We start from the raw sequence: 17,295 nt of genomic DNA on the forward strand, positions 1-17,295 counted from the left end.
TTATTTCAAAATAGGCGAAGGACTTGAGTAGACATTTCTTGAAAAAAGATATACAGATGGTCAGTACACACACAATCTAAGTGATGCTTAACATCACTAATCATTAGGGAAATGCCAATCAAAATTACGAAGAGATACTACCTCACACCAACTAGGATGGTTTCTATAACAAACAAACAAACAAGAAAATAACAAGTGTTGGCAAAGAAGTGGAGAAACTGGAACCTTTGTGCATTGTTGGTGGGAATGTAAAATGAGGCAGCTGCTGTGGAAAACAGTATGGCAGTTTCACAAAAAATTAAAAATAGAATTACCATATAATTCAATAATTTCACTTCTGGGTATGTACCCCAAAGAATTGAAATCAGGGTCTTAAATAGAAACTGGTACACCCATGTTTATAGCAGCATTATTCACAATAGCAAAATGTGAAAGCAATTCAAGTGTCCAACAACAAATTAATAAAGAAGCAAAATGTGGTATATACAGATAATGAAATATTATTCAGCCTTAAAAGGGAAGGAAATTCTGACATATACTACAACATGGATGAACCTTGAAGACATTATGCTAAGTGAAATAAGCCACTCACAAAAAGATAAATATTGCATGATTCCACTATAAGTGAAACTTACAGTGTGTACTTAGAGTAGTCAAAATCATAGAAACAGAAAATAGAATCGTGGTTGCCAGGTACTGGGAAGAGGGAGGAATGAGATGCTATTTTTAGTGGGCAGACTTTCAGCTTTGCAAAATGAAGAGAGCTCTGGAGATGGATGGCAGTAATGGTTGCACAAAAATATGAATGTACTTAACACCTCTGAACTGTACACTTAAAATTATTAAGGTAGTAAATTGTGTGTTATGTGTACTTTATCACAATAAAAAATTGGGGTAGAGTAGATGGGGTGATTAATTACGAGATAATCATTTTCTGTGTTGAGAATAGTTACTGTAAGAGGTGACTTTGCAAATGTAATATAGAGACTATATTATAAATGTGGTCATATGCTCTCAAATAAAAAGGACTATACACTTGAAAGAAAATTAAAGCTCATCCTGCCAGAATTCAATCGGGTCATACTGTTAAGCAATTTATGGCAAAAACAATAAAGCAGTTAGCCAGTAATTAATGGAGTCTAATGGACTGATGTAATACCAAATGAGACAGTTCAAAAGAGAGATCAAGAAAAGAGACAGTAGACAGAGCCCTGATAAAACCACTCTCAGCTGGGCACGGTTGCTCACGCCTGTAATCCCAGCACTTTGGGAGGCCGAGGTGGGCAGATCACCTGAGGTCAGGAGTCAGAGACCAGCCTGGCCAACATGGTGAAACCCCTTCTCTACTAAAAATACAAAAAAAAAAATTAGCCAGGTATGGTGGTGGGCGCCTGTAATCCCAGCTACTTGGGAGGCTGAGGGAGGAGAATCTCTTGAACCCGGGAGGCAGAGGTTGCAGTGAGCCAAAATGGCGCCATTGCACTCCTGCCTGGGCAACAAGAATGAAACTCCATCTCAAAAACAAAAACAAACCACTCTCATTTCAGTTTGGCTATGTGCATGCTAGAGGCCACGCCCCCTGAGGAACACCACCAAAGCCTTCACACTGCAGGGTTAATAGACTTTACTAAAACAGCTTAGCCAAGTCACAAAATAATGAAACACGTAAACCACAACTAACTCAAATCCAGAAGAAGGGAGAGGGTAATTAATATCCAGAGCTGCTGCAGTATATTACCTGAAATTCTACTTTTCAATAACAACAAAAAAATATGAGACATGCAAAGAAACAGCAAAGTATGACGCATGCACAGGGGAAAAAACAGGCAAGAGAAATTGTCTGTAAGATAGACTGGGTATCAGATTTAACAGACTTTAAAGTAGCCATTATAGTTCAAAGAACTATAGGAAAGCATGCCTAAAGAAGAAAGATAGGAAAACAATGTTCCATCAGATAAATAATATCAAGAAACAGATAGAAATTGTTTTTATTTTTATTTATTTATCTTGAGATGGAGTCTTGCTCTGTCGCCCAGGCTGCAGTGTAGTGGTGCAATCTCAGCTCGCTGCAACTTCCACCTCCTGGGTTCAAGTGATTCATATTCTCCTGCTTCAGCCTCCTGAGTAGCTTACAGGCATGTGCCACCATGTCAGCTAACTTTTATTTGTATTTTTAGTAGAGATAGAGTTTCACCATGTAGGCCAGGATGGTCTTGAAATCCTGACCTCAAGTGATCTGCCCACCTCAGCCTCCCAAAGTGTTGGGATTATAGGCACGAGCCACCATGCCTGGCCAATTATTAAAATGAAAATTCTGGGGTTGGAAAGTACAATAACCAAAATGAAAAGTTTGTTAGAGGGGCACAACAGAACATTTGAACTAGCCAGAAGAAAGAAAGAGCAAATTTAATGATATATTGATAGAGATTATACAGCCAAAGGAACAGAGAGAAAATACAATAAGGAAAAATAAGCAGAGCCTCAGAGAAATATAGGACGTCTGTAAGTGCACTAACATGTGTGATGGAAGAACTGGGAGAAGAGAAGAAAGAGAAAGGAGCAGGAAAAGTATTTAAAGAGAAAATGGGCCGGGCGCGGCGGCTCACGCCTGTAATCTCAGCACTTTGGAAGGCCAAGGTGGGCGGATCACGAGGTCAGGAGATCGAGACCATCCTGGCTAACACGGTGAAAGCCCATCTCTACTAAAAATATAAAAAATTAGCCGGGCGTGGTGGCGGGCGCCTGTAGTCCCAGCTACTCGGGAGGCTGAGGCAGGAGAATGGCGTGAACCCAGGAGGCGGAGCTTGCAGTGAGCCGAGATCGTGCCACTGCACTCCAGCCTGGGCGACAGAGCGAGACTCTGTCTCAAAAAAAAAAAAATAAATTAAAAATAAATAAATAAATAAATAGAGAAAATGGTTGATAACTTCCCAAGTGTGCTGAAAAACAACGTGCACATCCAAGAAGTTCAATGAGCCTCAAGCAGGACAAATGTAGAGATGCACACCCAGACACATCATAGAAAAAATGCTGAAAGTCAAAGATAAAGAGAAAAGCTTGTAAGTAGCAAGAGAAAAGCTGTTCATCACAGGCAAGAAAACCCCAGAAAGACTAGCATCTGACTTCTCAGCAGAAGCAATGAAGATTCGAAGGCAAAAGAATGACATATTTAGCATAAAGAAAAAAACTGCCAGCCACAAATATTACATCAGCAAAACTATCTTTCAAGAATTGAGGTGAAATAAAGAAATTCCCAATAAACAAATAATGAGAGACTTTATTGCCAGCATACTTGCCTTACAAGAAATAAGCGAAGTTCCTAGGGCTGAAAGCAAGTGAACGAGGTGAAATTTTAAATCCACATGAAAGAGCAAAATGCAGCAGTAAAGGTAATGATGTAATTATAAAAGACAGCGTAAATGCATCTTTTTTCTCTTAACTGATTTTAAAAGTCATTGTGTAAGATAATACGTATATAACTGTATTATTGTACCTATAACATATAGAAATGACAGTTACCACACAAAGGAGGTGGGTGGGAACAGAGCTGTACTGGAGGAAGAAATTACACCATTATGCCTGTAATCCTAGTGCTTTGGGAGGCCAAGTCAGGATGACCACTTGAGGCCAGGAGTTGGAGGCCAGCCTGAGCAACATAGTGAGACTCCATCTCTACAAAATAATTTTTAAATTAGCCAGGCATGATGATGCACACCTGTAGCTCTAGCTTCTCAGGAGGCTGAGGTGGGAGGATCACTTGAGTTCAGAAGTTCAAGGTTATATTGAGCTGTTATAGCACCACTGTATTCCAGCCTGAATGACAGTGCAAGACCCTGTCTCTAAAGTAAAAAAAAGAAAAGAAATTATACCAGATGATAACTCAAACCTATAGGAACAAAGAGAACTGGGAATAATAAATAAGAAGATAAATAAAGCAACCTCTATAAAAATATGCTTGCTTTTCGTCTCTTTTGTCAGCTCCTTTAATTAACATAAAATTATATAAAGTAATAGTTTTAACAATGTATTGTTGGGTTTGTAATATATATAGATATAATATGTATAACAATAATAGCACAAAAACAGGGAAGAAGGAATAGAGCTATCTAGAGGTAACATTTCTACATCTCACTGGAATTAAGTTGGAATAAAACTCAAGTAAATTCTGATAACATGTATATCGTAATGCCTAGGGAGTACAGCTGAGATAAATGAGAATGTAAGACAGCAATAGAGAAAATCAATGAAACCAAAAGCTGGTTCTTCAAAAAGATCAACAGAATTGACCAACCTTTAACTACGTTGACAAGGAAAAAAAGAAAGAAAAATTACTAAAATCAGAAATGAAAGAAGGGACATTACTACTGACCTTACAGAAATAAAAAGAAAATAAGGAAATACTACAGACAATTCTAAGCCAACTGATTAACTTACATGAAATGAACAACCTATAAAAACATAAACTACTTAAAGTGACCTAAGAAGACATTTTTTTAAATCTTCAGTAGAGCCACACAATGGAATACTATTCAGCAATAAAAACAAAGGAAGTACTGTTAAATGCTACCACTTGGATTAACCTTGAAAACGTTATGCCACATAAAAGAAGCCAGTCATAAGGACCACATCTAGTATGATTTCATATACAGAAAATGTGCAGAATATGCAAATCTACAGAAATACAAAGTAGAGGCTGGGCCTGGTGGCTCACACCTGTAATCCCAGCATTTTGGGAGGCCGAGGCGGGTGGATCACCTGAGGTCAGGAGTTCGAGACTAGCCTGGCCAACATGGTGAAACCCAGTCTCTACTAAAAATACCAATATTAGCTGGGCGTGATGGTGGGCGCCTGTAATCCCAGCTACTCAGGAGGCTGAAGCAGGAGAATTGCTTGAACCTGGGAGGCGGAAGTTGCAGTGAGCCAAGACCGTGCCATTGCACTCCAGCTTGGGCAAGAAGAGTGAAACTCTGTCTCAAAAAAGAAAGAAAGAAAGAAAAAGAGAGAGAGAGAGAAAGAGAGAGAGAGAGAAAGCAAGCAAAGCAAAGCAAAGCAAAGCAAAGCAAAGCAAAGCGAAATACAAAGTAGATTATTGACTGCCCAGGGCTGGGAGTGAGGCAATGGGAGACTTGGGGAGGGAAGGCTAATAGGTATGAGGTTTCTTCTGGGGTTAATTAAAATATTCTAAAATTGATTGTCATAATGGCTGTATAATGTTGTGAATATTCTAAAAGCCATTAAATTATACATTTTAAATAGAGTAAGTGTATGGCATGTGAATATCTCAAAAAGCTGCTTTTCCAAAAAAGACTTGGATGGATAGAATCTGAAGGTGTGGGGGCGGTTGCAACGGTCCCTACAAGAGACTGAAGACTTGAACTGGAGAGACAAATAAGAATGGAAATCAAGATGAGGAAAAAGATGCTGGTTTTGCCAGGGAGGGTAATAGAAGATGAACTGCTAAATAATAGTGACTGCAGAACGAGAAATCCAACTCTTGCAGAATTTTAAAGGTCAATTAACTGCAAGTAGCTTGGAGATTGTTTCAAAAATAAAGTTTTGTTTGAAGTACAAGAAAATGCCTCTTAAGTATCCACATATACACCACAAAAAAACCCATATATTTAAAATAATTCACTAAATGGCTGTCAACACTGGGAGGGTACTAGGAAAGGAGAGCAGGGTCCATTATGAAGAAAGGAAAAGATGGTCCTGGTGAGAAAAACAGAGAAGGTCATCAAATGAGGCAGCGTCTTCATTAACCTATTAATTCATTTACCAAATATTGATTGAGCATCGACCATGATCCACATCCTAGATACAGCGGTGCTTAAGAACTGCCTTCATGGAGCTTCCAGTTCAGTAGGGGAAGCCAGATTATGAATGGTGCACAAGGCTGTATAGATAGCACGGTCCACTGATGAGTGCTGGGGAGAAAATGAAGCTGGTTGAGAAATAAATTAGTGATTGGACACGTGAAGCAGACTGCTGTGAAGGCATGGCACAGGAAGAGTTGAGACTTGAACAAGAAGATGTGAGCCTGGTGACTATGTGTGGAGGAGCATCTCAGGCAGAGGGGCTGCTGGAGCAATGAATGGAGTTGACAGCCTGAGGAAGAGCAAGAGATCAGAAAGAAGGCCAGTGGAGCACAGGAAGCCAGGCAAAGAGTGACAAGATGAGGAGGTCAGCAGGGCCAGATCGCCCATGAGGGTCTTAGGCCGTGGTAAAAGGGTGCAGTAAGAGTGTCAAGTATATTTTAAATGTGATGATGGGAAGCCATGGGAAGGTTTTAAACAAGGAATGAAATGATCTGATTTGCATTATAAAAAGATGAGTGGAAGCTAGATGGGGAGGACAAAGAAAGGTTGGTTAATGGGACAAAAAAACCTTTAGATAGAAGGAATAAGTTCTAGTGTTCGCTAGCACAGTAGAGTGACTATAGCTAATAATAATTTATTGTCTTTTTAAAAATAGCTAGAAGAGAATATTTGAAATGTTCCCAACACAAAGAAATAATAAATGCTTGGATGATGGATATCCTCATACCTTGATTTGATCAATACATGTTGTTGCATGTATCAAAATATCACATGTACCCCATAAATATGAACAATTATTATGTATCGAGTTTTGAAAGATGAGTGGAAAAGGAGGGGATGTTAAGAAGTGCGGAAGCAGGGTGTTATGGGTTGAATTGTGTCCCGCAGTAAAGACGTGCTAAAGCCTTAGCTCCCAGTAACTACGGATGTGACCTTAGTTGGAAATAGGGTCTTTTCAGATTTAATCAAGTTAAAATGAGGTCATTAGGGTGGGCCTTAATCCAATGTGACTACCGTCCTTATAAACAGAGGGAAATGTGTACACAGACAGACACACAGGGAGCACGTCATGTGAAGGCACAGAGACACGGACACAGAGGGAAGATGGCCACATGAAGATGGAGGCAGAGGCTGGAGTTAGGCTGCTGCAATCCAAGAAAAGCCTGGGGCTGCCTGAAGCTGGAAGAGGCAAGAAAGGCTCCTGTCCTACAGCAGGATCCTGCTGGCACCCAGATTTTGGACTTCTGGACTCCAGAACTGAGAGAGAGTGAATCTACCTTGCTGGAGCCACCCAGTTTGTGATGCTCTGTTAGGGCAGCCCTAGGAAAGCAAGGCTCAGGGAAACCAGTGCAGGTGCCCACACCAGAGAATAAGGTTTCAGGGAGGCATCACGCCACTGTCTGATGCCTGATGAATTTTGAAAGCAGAGCTGACAGGAACTGTGGATATCTTGGGTTTGAGGGGCAGGAACAAAACAGGAATTCATTGCCAGGAACCTGCTTGAGGAGCGTGCTTGAGGAACACTTCGCAAGAAACTGCAAGACCAGTAAGAAGTCTTTGAATTCTGAATGTCAAAGGAAAGAGATCAACCAGTGGGATCTCTTGAGGTTATGGGGAACTGGGAGATGTACCCAAGAATAAACAAGACAGGAGTAACTGAGGCCACAAGTACTTGTCTCTGTTTCTGTAGGATAGCATTAAGAAACTGGTCCTGGCAGGGCACAGTGGCTCACGCCTGTAATCGCAGCACTTTGGGAGGGTGAGGCAGGTGGATCACCTGAAGTCAGGAGTTTGAGACCAGCCTGGCCAACATGGTGAAATCCCGTCTCTACTAAAAATACAAAAATTAGCCGGGCGTGGTGGCGGGTGCCTATAATCCCAGCTACTCGGAAGGCTGAGGTAGGAGAATTGCTTGGACCTAGGAGAGCCAAGACTGCACCACTGCACCCCAGCCTGGGTGACAAAAGCAAAACTCTGAAGAAAGAATGAAAGAAAGAAGGAAGGAAGGAAGAAAGGAAGGAAGGAAGGAAGGAAGGAGAGAGAGAAAAGAAAGAAAGAAGAAAGAAAGAAAGAAAGAAAGAAAGAAAGAAAGAAAGAAAGAAAGAAAGGAAGGAAGGAGGGAGGGAGGGAAGGAAGGAAGGGAGAGAGGGAGAGAGAGAAAGAAAGAAAGAAAGAAAGAAAGAAAGAAAGAAAGAAAGAAAGAAAGAAAGAAAGAAGGAAAGAAGGAAAGAAAGACAAGAAAGGAAGGAAGGAAAGAAGGGGGAAGGAAGAAAGGAGGGAAGGAGAGAGGGAAGGAAGAAGGAAAGGAGGGATGGAAGGAAGAAAGGAAGGAGGGGAGAAAGAAAGAAAGAAAGAAAGAAGGAAGGGAGGAAGGGAGGAAGAAAGAAAAAAAGAAAGAGACAGAGAGAGAGAAAGAAACAAAGAGAGAGAAAGAAAGAAATTGGTCCTGCTGGAATATATGTAAAACAAACTGACAAATTAGCCACAGGCACATCACTGTATGAGGCTTACCTACAAGTAATGATGACATTCAGGAATCACAGTGGAAAGCAGTGGTCAGAGTGTGAGCACAGAAGTGGTTGTTGTTCCCAGGCCTGTGTGTGAGAGGCCTCCTGAGGGTTCGTGGGTTATAGACAGTGAGGGTCACTTGCATGAGCACCATCGCAATGTGCCTCATTTTACACGTGAGAAGGTAGACCCTGGACACAATGGGGACATTTAATCTAAAGGAGCATCAGGCAGGTCCTGCCTCTCTGCAGCAGCCCCAGTGATGTAATGCCAACCCCCCATGCACCCAGCCCCGGCAATTTTCCCCTGAGAGGCCTGAGAAAGTAGGTGGCCTTTGTTTGGTGGTGGTGGGGGTCGGGCACCAAGGGCTTTCTGGAAAGTAGGAACAGGAAGAGCTTGTCAATTATTGAGTATTCGCTACGTGTGAACATTATGCAACCCATTTCATAAGGATTCTCTAATTTATCCCTCATCCTCACCAGGCAAGTAGGGTCGTATTGCCCCCATTTTACAAATGAGGAAATTGAGGCCCAAAGAAGCTAAGAAACCTGCCCAAGGCTGCACAATAGCAGCACTGGACTTCAAACCCAGGGCTATGTGACAGAAAACCTTGGATCTTCCCTCTACACCATGTGATGTGATCTTCTTTCTTGCTACCCAGAGTGTGGTCCATGGGCCAGCAGCACCAGCAGCACCTGGGAGCTTGTTCAAAACGCAGACTCTCAGGCCCCGCCCAGACCTACTGAACCAGAATCTGCATTTTGACAAGATACGCAGGCGATCAAGTGCACAGTAGCACATGGGAAGCACTGCTCTACTTAGTTTTTAGAAGGCCTTTGATAAGTGTCCATGAAAAAGTTCAACTGCCTCATTTCACAGATAAAGAAACTGAGGGCTGGAGAGGACTAGCTAGTTGCCCAGTGTTCCCGAATTGACGCTCCTAACAACGTCTTGGACCATCATGAAGAACCATGCCCAATGTGCTGCTGTGACCAGAAAAGGCAGTCACGTGATGGGAGCTGTCACTCAAAAGCGGCACTGAAATTAAAGAACTAACACTGTTCCATCTGTCACAATAAGGAGAGCAGAGAGACAGCTTCAGTGTCCCGGTCCCTCACCCATCCCTAGTCCAGGCTCCATTGTAAGAGGGATATTGACACCTTGCCTGTGATGCCCATCTGCCCGGGCTGGGATGTTCCCACTTCTTTCTTTGCATCTTCATTGCCTACATGCATGCCTCATACACAGTAGGTGCTCAATCCACCTTTGCTAACATCGCTGAGAACAGGGGATGGGAGAGATCTGCACAAGGAATGGGGCCTCAACAAGAAGGGCTAAACTGAAGACGAAAGCTGCACATTTGCCTGGGGCAGCCCCACCAGTCTTCAGTCTCTGATACCATTTTCTTTAAAATCTATTACAGAGTATTCAACCGCTTCAGCAGCTCTCGTGCTTTTCCAAATTCTTTAACAGGAATGTTAGTAAGTGCGCCAGCAACTGACTTTTTTAAATTGACTCCATCTCTTCAATACCATTATTGCTGCTGAAACTGCCAAGGCTCTTTGGCTCCAGGCTCTAATGGACATTGGGCAGCTGAGCCTTGGAAGATCAGCAAAAATGGTTTCTGGAGCACAACTGGGCACAAGCGTCTAGATCTCTCCATCCCGACTGCTATACTCTGCTTCTACCAGCTGCATGTCCTTACCAGCTGCCTTCTTGTGAATTCAATTCACCATCCAGCAGTGAACTACCCAAGACGAGCTTCTACCCTGGTGAGGTCTCTGTGAAGTGACAGCCAGACTAAGGTGACCAAGAGATGGAGAAGCCAAGAAGATCAAAGGCCTGCAGAGCCTCACGCCCAGCCCTGCCTCCTCTGTGACAGTCAAGAATGTGCCCAGAATTCTGCCTCTGGTTACAGGCACATGCCTGATAGCCTGTCCCTACCCCTGCAAAGGAGGGAGCATGAATGAGGGGGCCTCTGCCCTGGGCCTATGCACAGGCCCCCATTCCTTTATGCTGCTCATGGTTGACTGTCTTTGGGGTGCTCCTGGATTCTGAGTCCAGCTGCCAGCTGGAACCCTTCAAGTTTTTCTATTACCTCCTTCTCGATTTCAGATTCTGAGCTCGGCCCCTTGGGCTTGCAGGGCTTTACACCTCATCCTCTAAGTTTGTGGGCTTTCCTTCAGCAACCCTCTTTGCTCAGCCTATCAGTTTTCCCCCTTATCAGCTAGCTGCCCAAGTCCAAGCCTAGTGCATGATGTAATCCATCCCTGTTCAACTTCTTGGCCAATGACCGTGATACAGAGGGCTGCCACCTCTCTCCTCACCCACATCTACCCATGTCTCACTATCAGTCATATTGTGGGGGATAGAGAGGAAAGAACAAATATGCGGTCATTTACCTCAAGGTGCTAATGAAATAGACACACCTTGAAAAACATAACAAGATACATCCAAGTGTACAAACTGATACGTAGTCAGCTCTATTGCATGGAAAATAGCTCTCCTGGTGTCGATCTCTGTCCACTCATTTTTTGACCCAACCCAGGAAACCTGACTCAGTTTCAGGGTCATTCAGTGAGATTCTTTCCCTGTGACGCTTATGACAGAGGCACAGACATGGCCTATAACATCTGGGCATTTGGGACCTAAAATAGAAAGGTAAATAAATTCCAGAGGGATAAAAACCATTAGCCCAAGGCCAAGTAGCCAGTGTGGTTTGACACCACTGATGATCAGCAGGTGTGTGTGGGGTGAATAACAATGGGAGCCAGTCTCTGAGCTGTCAGCAAAAGAGACCATGGGAGTTTCCTGGGCAACCCGACATGGGTGAAGGAAGCTGTGAGTTCTTCTTTGCCACAGACTCTGTGGGCTCTCTGAGTGCTCCTTAGAGTCCCAGGAGTCCAGTGTCTCTTACCTACAGCAGCAACCTTCATAGCAGGCTCTGGAGTGATTCCACTCCTTCTCTATCTCACTCTCTGCTTCCTCCCTCCTGCTTCCTGGGGTCACTTTCCAATAGACAAGCTCTAGTCACATCCTTGTCTCAGGTTCTGCATTCCAGAAAGCCCACACTAAGACAAATGCCTATGTTATAAGGCAGTTGTAAGGACTCATGCAGATAAATCATGTAAAGCTCTTGGAAAAGAAAAAGAGCACCCAAGAGAGTAAGAAACAAAAGCAGCCCAGCAGCCACCCACTGGTCTGATGCTCACAGCTGGCCCCTGGGTTGTTAGAAGCTCCTCTGACACTCATAACTGGACCACACTGTTCTCCTGTTGGACACAAAGGACCTCACAGAACACCAACATCAGACAAGGTCATTCTGATGCCACGATACAGTGGGACAAAAGCAAGGTCACTGTGTGTTAGGCCGTTCTCGCATTGCTATAAAGGAATACCTGAGACTGGGTAATTTATCAAGAAAAGAGGCTTTATTTTGGCTCACAGTTCCACAGGCTGTACAGGAAGTGTGCTGCTGGCATCTGCTTCTGGTGAGGGCCTCAGGGAGCTTACAGTCATGGTAAAAGGTGAAGAGGGTACCAGTGCATCGCTAGGAGAGTGCGAGCAAAAGGAGATGCCACACATTTTTAAATAACCAGATCTCACATGTACTGAGAGTGAGACTCACTCATTACTGGGAGGCCAGCACCAAGACATTCAGGAGGGATCCACTCCCATGACCCAAACACCTCCCACCAGCCCCACCTCCAACATTTCAACATGAGATTTGGAGATTTGGAGGGGACAAACACCCAAACAATATCACTGTGCAACCCACAAATCCTCTCTTTCTCTCAGCTATGAGTGACTTCTGTTTCTTTACCAATTACATCTTTAGCTTCACTTCAGTCTGTCCTTTCTATAGATAAGTTTTATTGAGATTCCCCGTCATAGAATTCCTCCACTTCCTGGTAACATTCAAGCCACAGCAAAGCCCCATATCCTTGACCCTCCCTTTAATTACCCAGTCAAAACCTCCATCCTGTTGTGGGTTCTTTCTCACCCTCCCCCTGAGAGCCCCTGCTGGCGGAGATGTGCTGGACAGCACAGAGAGGAATCTCCAGGAGGAAGCCAGGCTAGGAGACAGGGCTCTCTCATCCCAGACCAGTAGTTAAGCACCTGCTCAGCCATTTAGCAAGCATACTTCAGTCACCTACTGTATGTAGGATGCTGAGCAGCTTAGGATTAATGCTGAGGTGCAGACAAACCAATCCGAAGGCATGATCCCCACCTTGGAGGGTTTTATGATCTAATCAGGGAAGAGAACATACACTTACGGGAAACAGCTCAGATCAGTCTGAGCTCCTGCCCTGAGCCCTGGGCTGCTGCTGTTCTATCTTTTCACTAGGCTCTGCGAAGCCACAGAGTGTTTGCACCTCCATCAAACTTAATGAAATATTTAAATTTACTTTTGTCTTATTAAAAAAAGGCACTACACACTGCTAATAAATATGTGTAAGAAACTCTTCTGGAAATATATTCCGGGTAATTTTATGTGGTATCAAACACCTCTGATAATCAAGTTTAACATCATCAGTGATGTCATGTCGATAGTTCATACCTTGATGCAATGTGTCAAGAATGGCATTTCACTTCTGTGGTCTTCCTCTCAAAAACCCATAATGCAAGTCAAACTATAAAGGAAGCACAAACTATAAACAAGCCCAAATTGAGGCACATTTTAGAAAATACTTTGGCAATACTCCTAAAAAATGTCAAGGTCATGAAAAAGAAAGGAAGTCGGGGAAATGCCACAGCCAAGAAGAGTCTAAGGAGACGTGATGACTAAATGTTATCCCAAGTGGGATCCTGGGACAGAAAAACACATTAAGTTAAAAGTAAGGAAACTGGAATTAAATGAGAGCTTTAGTTAATAATAAATGTATCAGCATTGGATCATTAATTATGACAAATCTACCAAAGTAATGTAAAATGCTAACAATAGGGGAAACTTGGTGTTGCGTATACGGAAAACAGGAAGTCTCTATACTATCTTTGCAACTTTTCTGTAAATCTAAAACTATAATAAAATTAAAAGTTTATTTGGCTCATACCTGTAATCCAAGCACTTTGGGAGGCCGAGGCAAGTGGATCACTTGAGGCCAGGAGTTTGAGAATAGCCTGGGCAACATGATGAAACCCCGTCTCTACAAAAAATACAAAAATTAGCCAGGTGTGGTGGTGCATGCCTGTAGTCCCAGCTACCTGGGAGGCTGAGGCAGGAGGATCACTTGAGCCGGGGAGGCGGAGGTTATAGCAAGCTGAGATCACACCACTGCATTCCAGCGTGGGCAACAGATTGAGATCCAGTCTCAAAAAGAAGAAAGTTTACAATAATAAAACAGACAAGCTAGCAAACCTTTGAGTACTGTGTGTCCTACGTGCTATTTCTCTGAAGGTAAATTCTGACCAGCTTAGTCCTTCCTACTGTGTGTATAGCCATATAGCATTGGAGTGTGTGTGTACTACAGGTGAATGCCTGCATGCGCATGTGTGTTTAAAGGGCCAGGTACTGTACTTTGATTTATTTATAAGTCAGCCAAGCTATAGTGATGGTTTCATGGGTATATACATATATCAAAATGTATCAAATTATATACCTTAAACTTATGTCATTTATTGTTTATTACATCTCAGTAAAGCTAAAAAAAAAAAAAAAAAAAAGAAACACTCCAAATTTTGATGCCAGAACAAGTACACAGGAGGGCCCGAACTCAATTACTTGTGAAAAGACTTTGACCTCAGACTTTTTATTTAAAGGAAAGCAAAACAAAAACCTTAAAAACTGTATCAGTCAGCTAGGGCTGCTATAACAAAATACCACAGAATGAGTGAATTTAACAGAAATTTATTTTCTCATAGTTCTGGAGGCTGGAAGTCTATCATCAAGGTGCCCGCAAATTTGTTTCCTGGTGAGCCTGCCCTTCCTGGCTTGTAGTCAGCCACCTTCTCTCTGTGTCCTCATGTGGCCTTTCATCTATGTGCACATGGAGGAAAGAGAGATCCCTGACTTCTCTTCTTCCGATAAGGAGACCAGACCTACTGGAATAGGGATCCATGCTTGTGACCTCATTTAGCCTTAATTGCTTCCTTAAATATCCTAGCTCCAAAAATAGTCACATTGGCAATTACGTCTTCAACATAGGACTTTGAGGAAGACCCAATTCAGTGCATAACATCCACTCTCTGGCGCCCCCAATCCATGTCCTCCTCACATGCAAAATACATTCGCCCCATCTCAACAGCCCCAGAAGTCTTAACCCATTCCAGCATCGGCTCTAAAGTCCAATATCTCATCTAAATATTACCTAAATCAGGTATGGGTGAGACTTGAGGTATGATTCATCCTGAGGCAAAGTTCCTGTCTAGTTTTGAACCTGAGAAACTAGACAAGTTACGTGTTTCCAAAATACAGTGGCAGGACAAGCACAGAATAGACACCCCCTTCCAAAAGGGAGAAGGTGGGAAGGAGAAAGGAGTGACAGGTTCCCAAGAAAGTCCAAAGCCTAGCAAGTGAAATTCCACGATTATAAAGCTCAAGAATAATCCCCTTTGATTGGAAACTCTGCCTTCTGACCCACTGAGGCAGCAGCATCACTGCCATGTTGCCCCCTCAACTCTTTATAAAGGTCCTGCCTTTGAGGCCCTGGGTGCATGCAGCCTGGCCTACAAAAACCAAGAAGGGGCCCCACTCTGTGAAACCAAAGAGGAAACAGCCTTGCCTCCTCAGCCTGTGGTGGGAGTGGCAGACCTGATGATCTCTGAATCAACTTCAGGGTCATTCTGCTCTTTTCTTGAAGGACAAAGACAAATAGTTCTATTGTGCCATACTGTAGAATCCCAGAAGTCTGAAAGCCTTCCTTTGTTTTGTCCCATCTCCATTCTCCGTGGTCCAAACTGGCAGTGTCTCTTCTTGTATATGCCCATCTCTATTCCTGGTTTCTGCTGAGATGGCTGATTCACTCCGTGGGTAATGTCCTGAGGGAGTGATTGTCAAGCCACACCCTTGGTGTTCACTCCAGAACATGCTTTCTCATTTTTTTGCAGTATGGATAGGCTGAGAATTTTCCAAATCTTCAAGTTCTAGTTGCTTTTTACTTAACAATTTCTTTAATTAATCTCCTCTTATCTGTTATTATAAATAGTAAGGAGAATCCAGAATGCACCTTCAACACTTTATTTATAAACCTCCTCAGCTAAATATTCAATGTTGTCACTCACAAGTGGTACCTTCCACAAAAACTACAACACAATTCAGCCAAGATTTTTTGCCACTCTATAACAAAGATGGCCTTTTATCCAGTTTCCAATAGTGTGTTCCTTCTTTGCCTCTGAGACCGCACTAGAATCACCATTACCATTCATATTTCTACCAATAGTTCTTTCAAGGCAATCTAGGCTTTTTCTAGCAGGCACCTCAAATCTCTTCCAACTTCTGCTCATCACCCATCACCCAGTTCCAAAGCCAATCCACACGTTTAGGTACTTGTTACAGCAGCATCTTATTCCTTGGTACCAAAATCTGTTAGTCAGCATTCTCCAGAAAAATAGAACCTATCAGAATCAGGGTAGGGGGTGATTTATTATACAGTCTTAGCATCACTTGGCCTTTTGCCTAGGATTAAGTGTAGTATCTATTGTATTGATCTGTTCTTATGCTGCTAATAGAGACATACTCGAGAAGTGGGTAATTTATAAAGGAAAGTAGTTTAATTGACTCACAGTTCCACATGGCTGGGGAGGCCTCACAATCATGATGGAAGGCAAAGGAGGAGCAAAGTCACGTTTTACATGGTGGCAGGCAAGCGAGCTTGTGTAGGAACTCCCCTTTATAAAACCATAAAATCTCATGAGACTTACTCACTATCACAAGAACAGCATGGGAAAGATCCACCCCTATGATTCAATTACCTCCCACTGGGTCCCTCTCACAACACATGGGAATTATGGGAGCTAAAATTCAAGATGAGATTTGGGTGCAGACACAGCCAAATCATATCGCTATTCTTATCAGTTTAATATCTGATGTGTCCTCTATTTGGGCATAATATATAAAACAAATTTTTGGAGAAGGGAGATACAATAGGAGCTTGTTCCATCCACTCCATGCATTAACCTGGTATTGCAGTACCTCCAGGAATGGTGCAACTTCCTCCTCCCCCGCAGGATTAAAAAAAAGAATTAGCTCACATAACTATAGAGGCTAGAAAGTCCCCAGATCTGCAGGGTGAGTCAACAAGCTAGAGACCCAGAAGGGCTGATGATGTAGGTCCAGCCTGAGTTCAAAGACCTGAGAATGAGGAGAGCTGATGGTGTAGTTCCTGAAGGCCAGCAAGGCTCAAAATTCAAGAAGAGCCAATGTTTCAGTTTGAATCTGAAGACAGGAAAAATTCCCTCTCACAAAGGGAAGGGTCAGTCTTTTTGTTCTATTCAGGCCACTAACTGATTGGATGAGGCCCATCCACATTAAGGAGGGCAATCTGTTTTACTCAGTATACCCATTTAAATGTTAATCTCAGGCTAGGCGCGGTGGCTTATGCCTGGTAATCCCAGAACTTTGGGAGGCCAAGACAGGCAGATCACCTGAGGTCAGGAGTTCGAGACCAGCCTGGCCAATATGGTGAAACCCCATCTCTACTAAAAATACAAATATTAGCTGGGCATGGTGATGGTGGTGGGCGCCTGTAATCGCAGCTACTTGGGAGGCTGAGACAGGAGAATCATTTGAACCCGGGAGGCAGAGTTTGCAGTGAGCCGAGATCGGCCATTGCACTCCAGCCTGGGCAACAAGAGTCAAGCTCCGTCTAATAAAAAGGATTATTCTCTCCACCTATCACAATAGCCACCCAGTCACTTTTGCTGCTCCCTCATTTCCACTAACACTTCTTCTCAGCCTTGCCAAGTTGTGTGAACCCTCAACTTGGTTTCTTCCAGTGTGATTGCTGGTTTACTTCCATAGAATCACTGGAGT

General features: G+C 43.1%; 1 non-coding gene across 1 annotated transcript; it reads left to right on the forward strand.

Moving 5' to 3' along the window:
* Positions 1–16,289: 16,289 nt before the first annotated feature.
* On the forward strand, positions 16,290–16,477 carry LOC116463079 (U2 spliceosomal RNA). Its single transcript, XR_004246549.1, has one exon. It is a non-coding gene; the product is annotated as a U2 spliceosomal RNA (small nuclear RNA).
* Positions 16,478–17,295: the final 818 nt, after the last annotated feature.

Source organism: Hylobates moloch, unplaced genomic scaffold, assembly GCF_009828535.3.
Source record: "Hylobates moloch isolate HMO894 unplaced genomic scaffold, HMol_V3 SCAFFOLD_24, whole genome shotgun sequence".
Lineage (NCBI taxonomy): Eukaryota > Metazoa > Chordata > Mammalia > Primates > Hylobatidae > Hylobates > Hylobates moloch.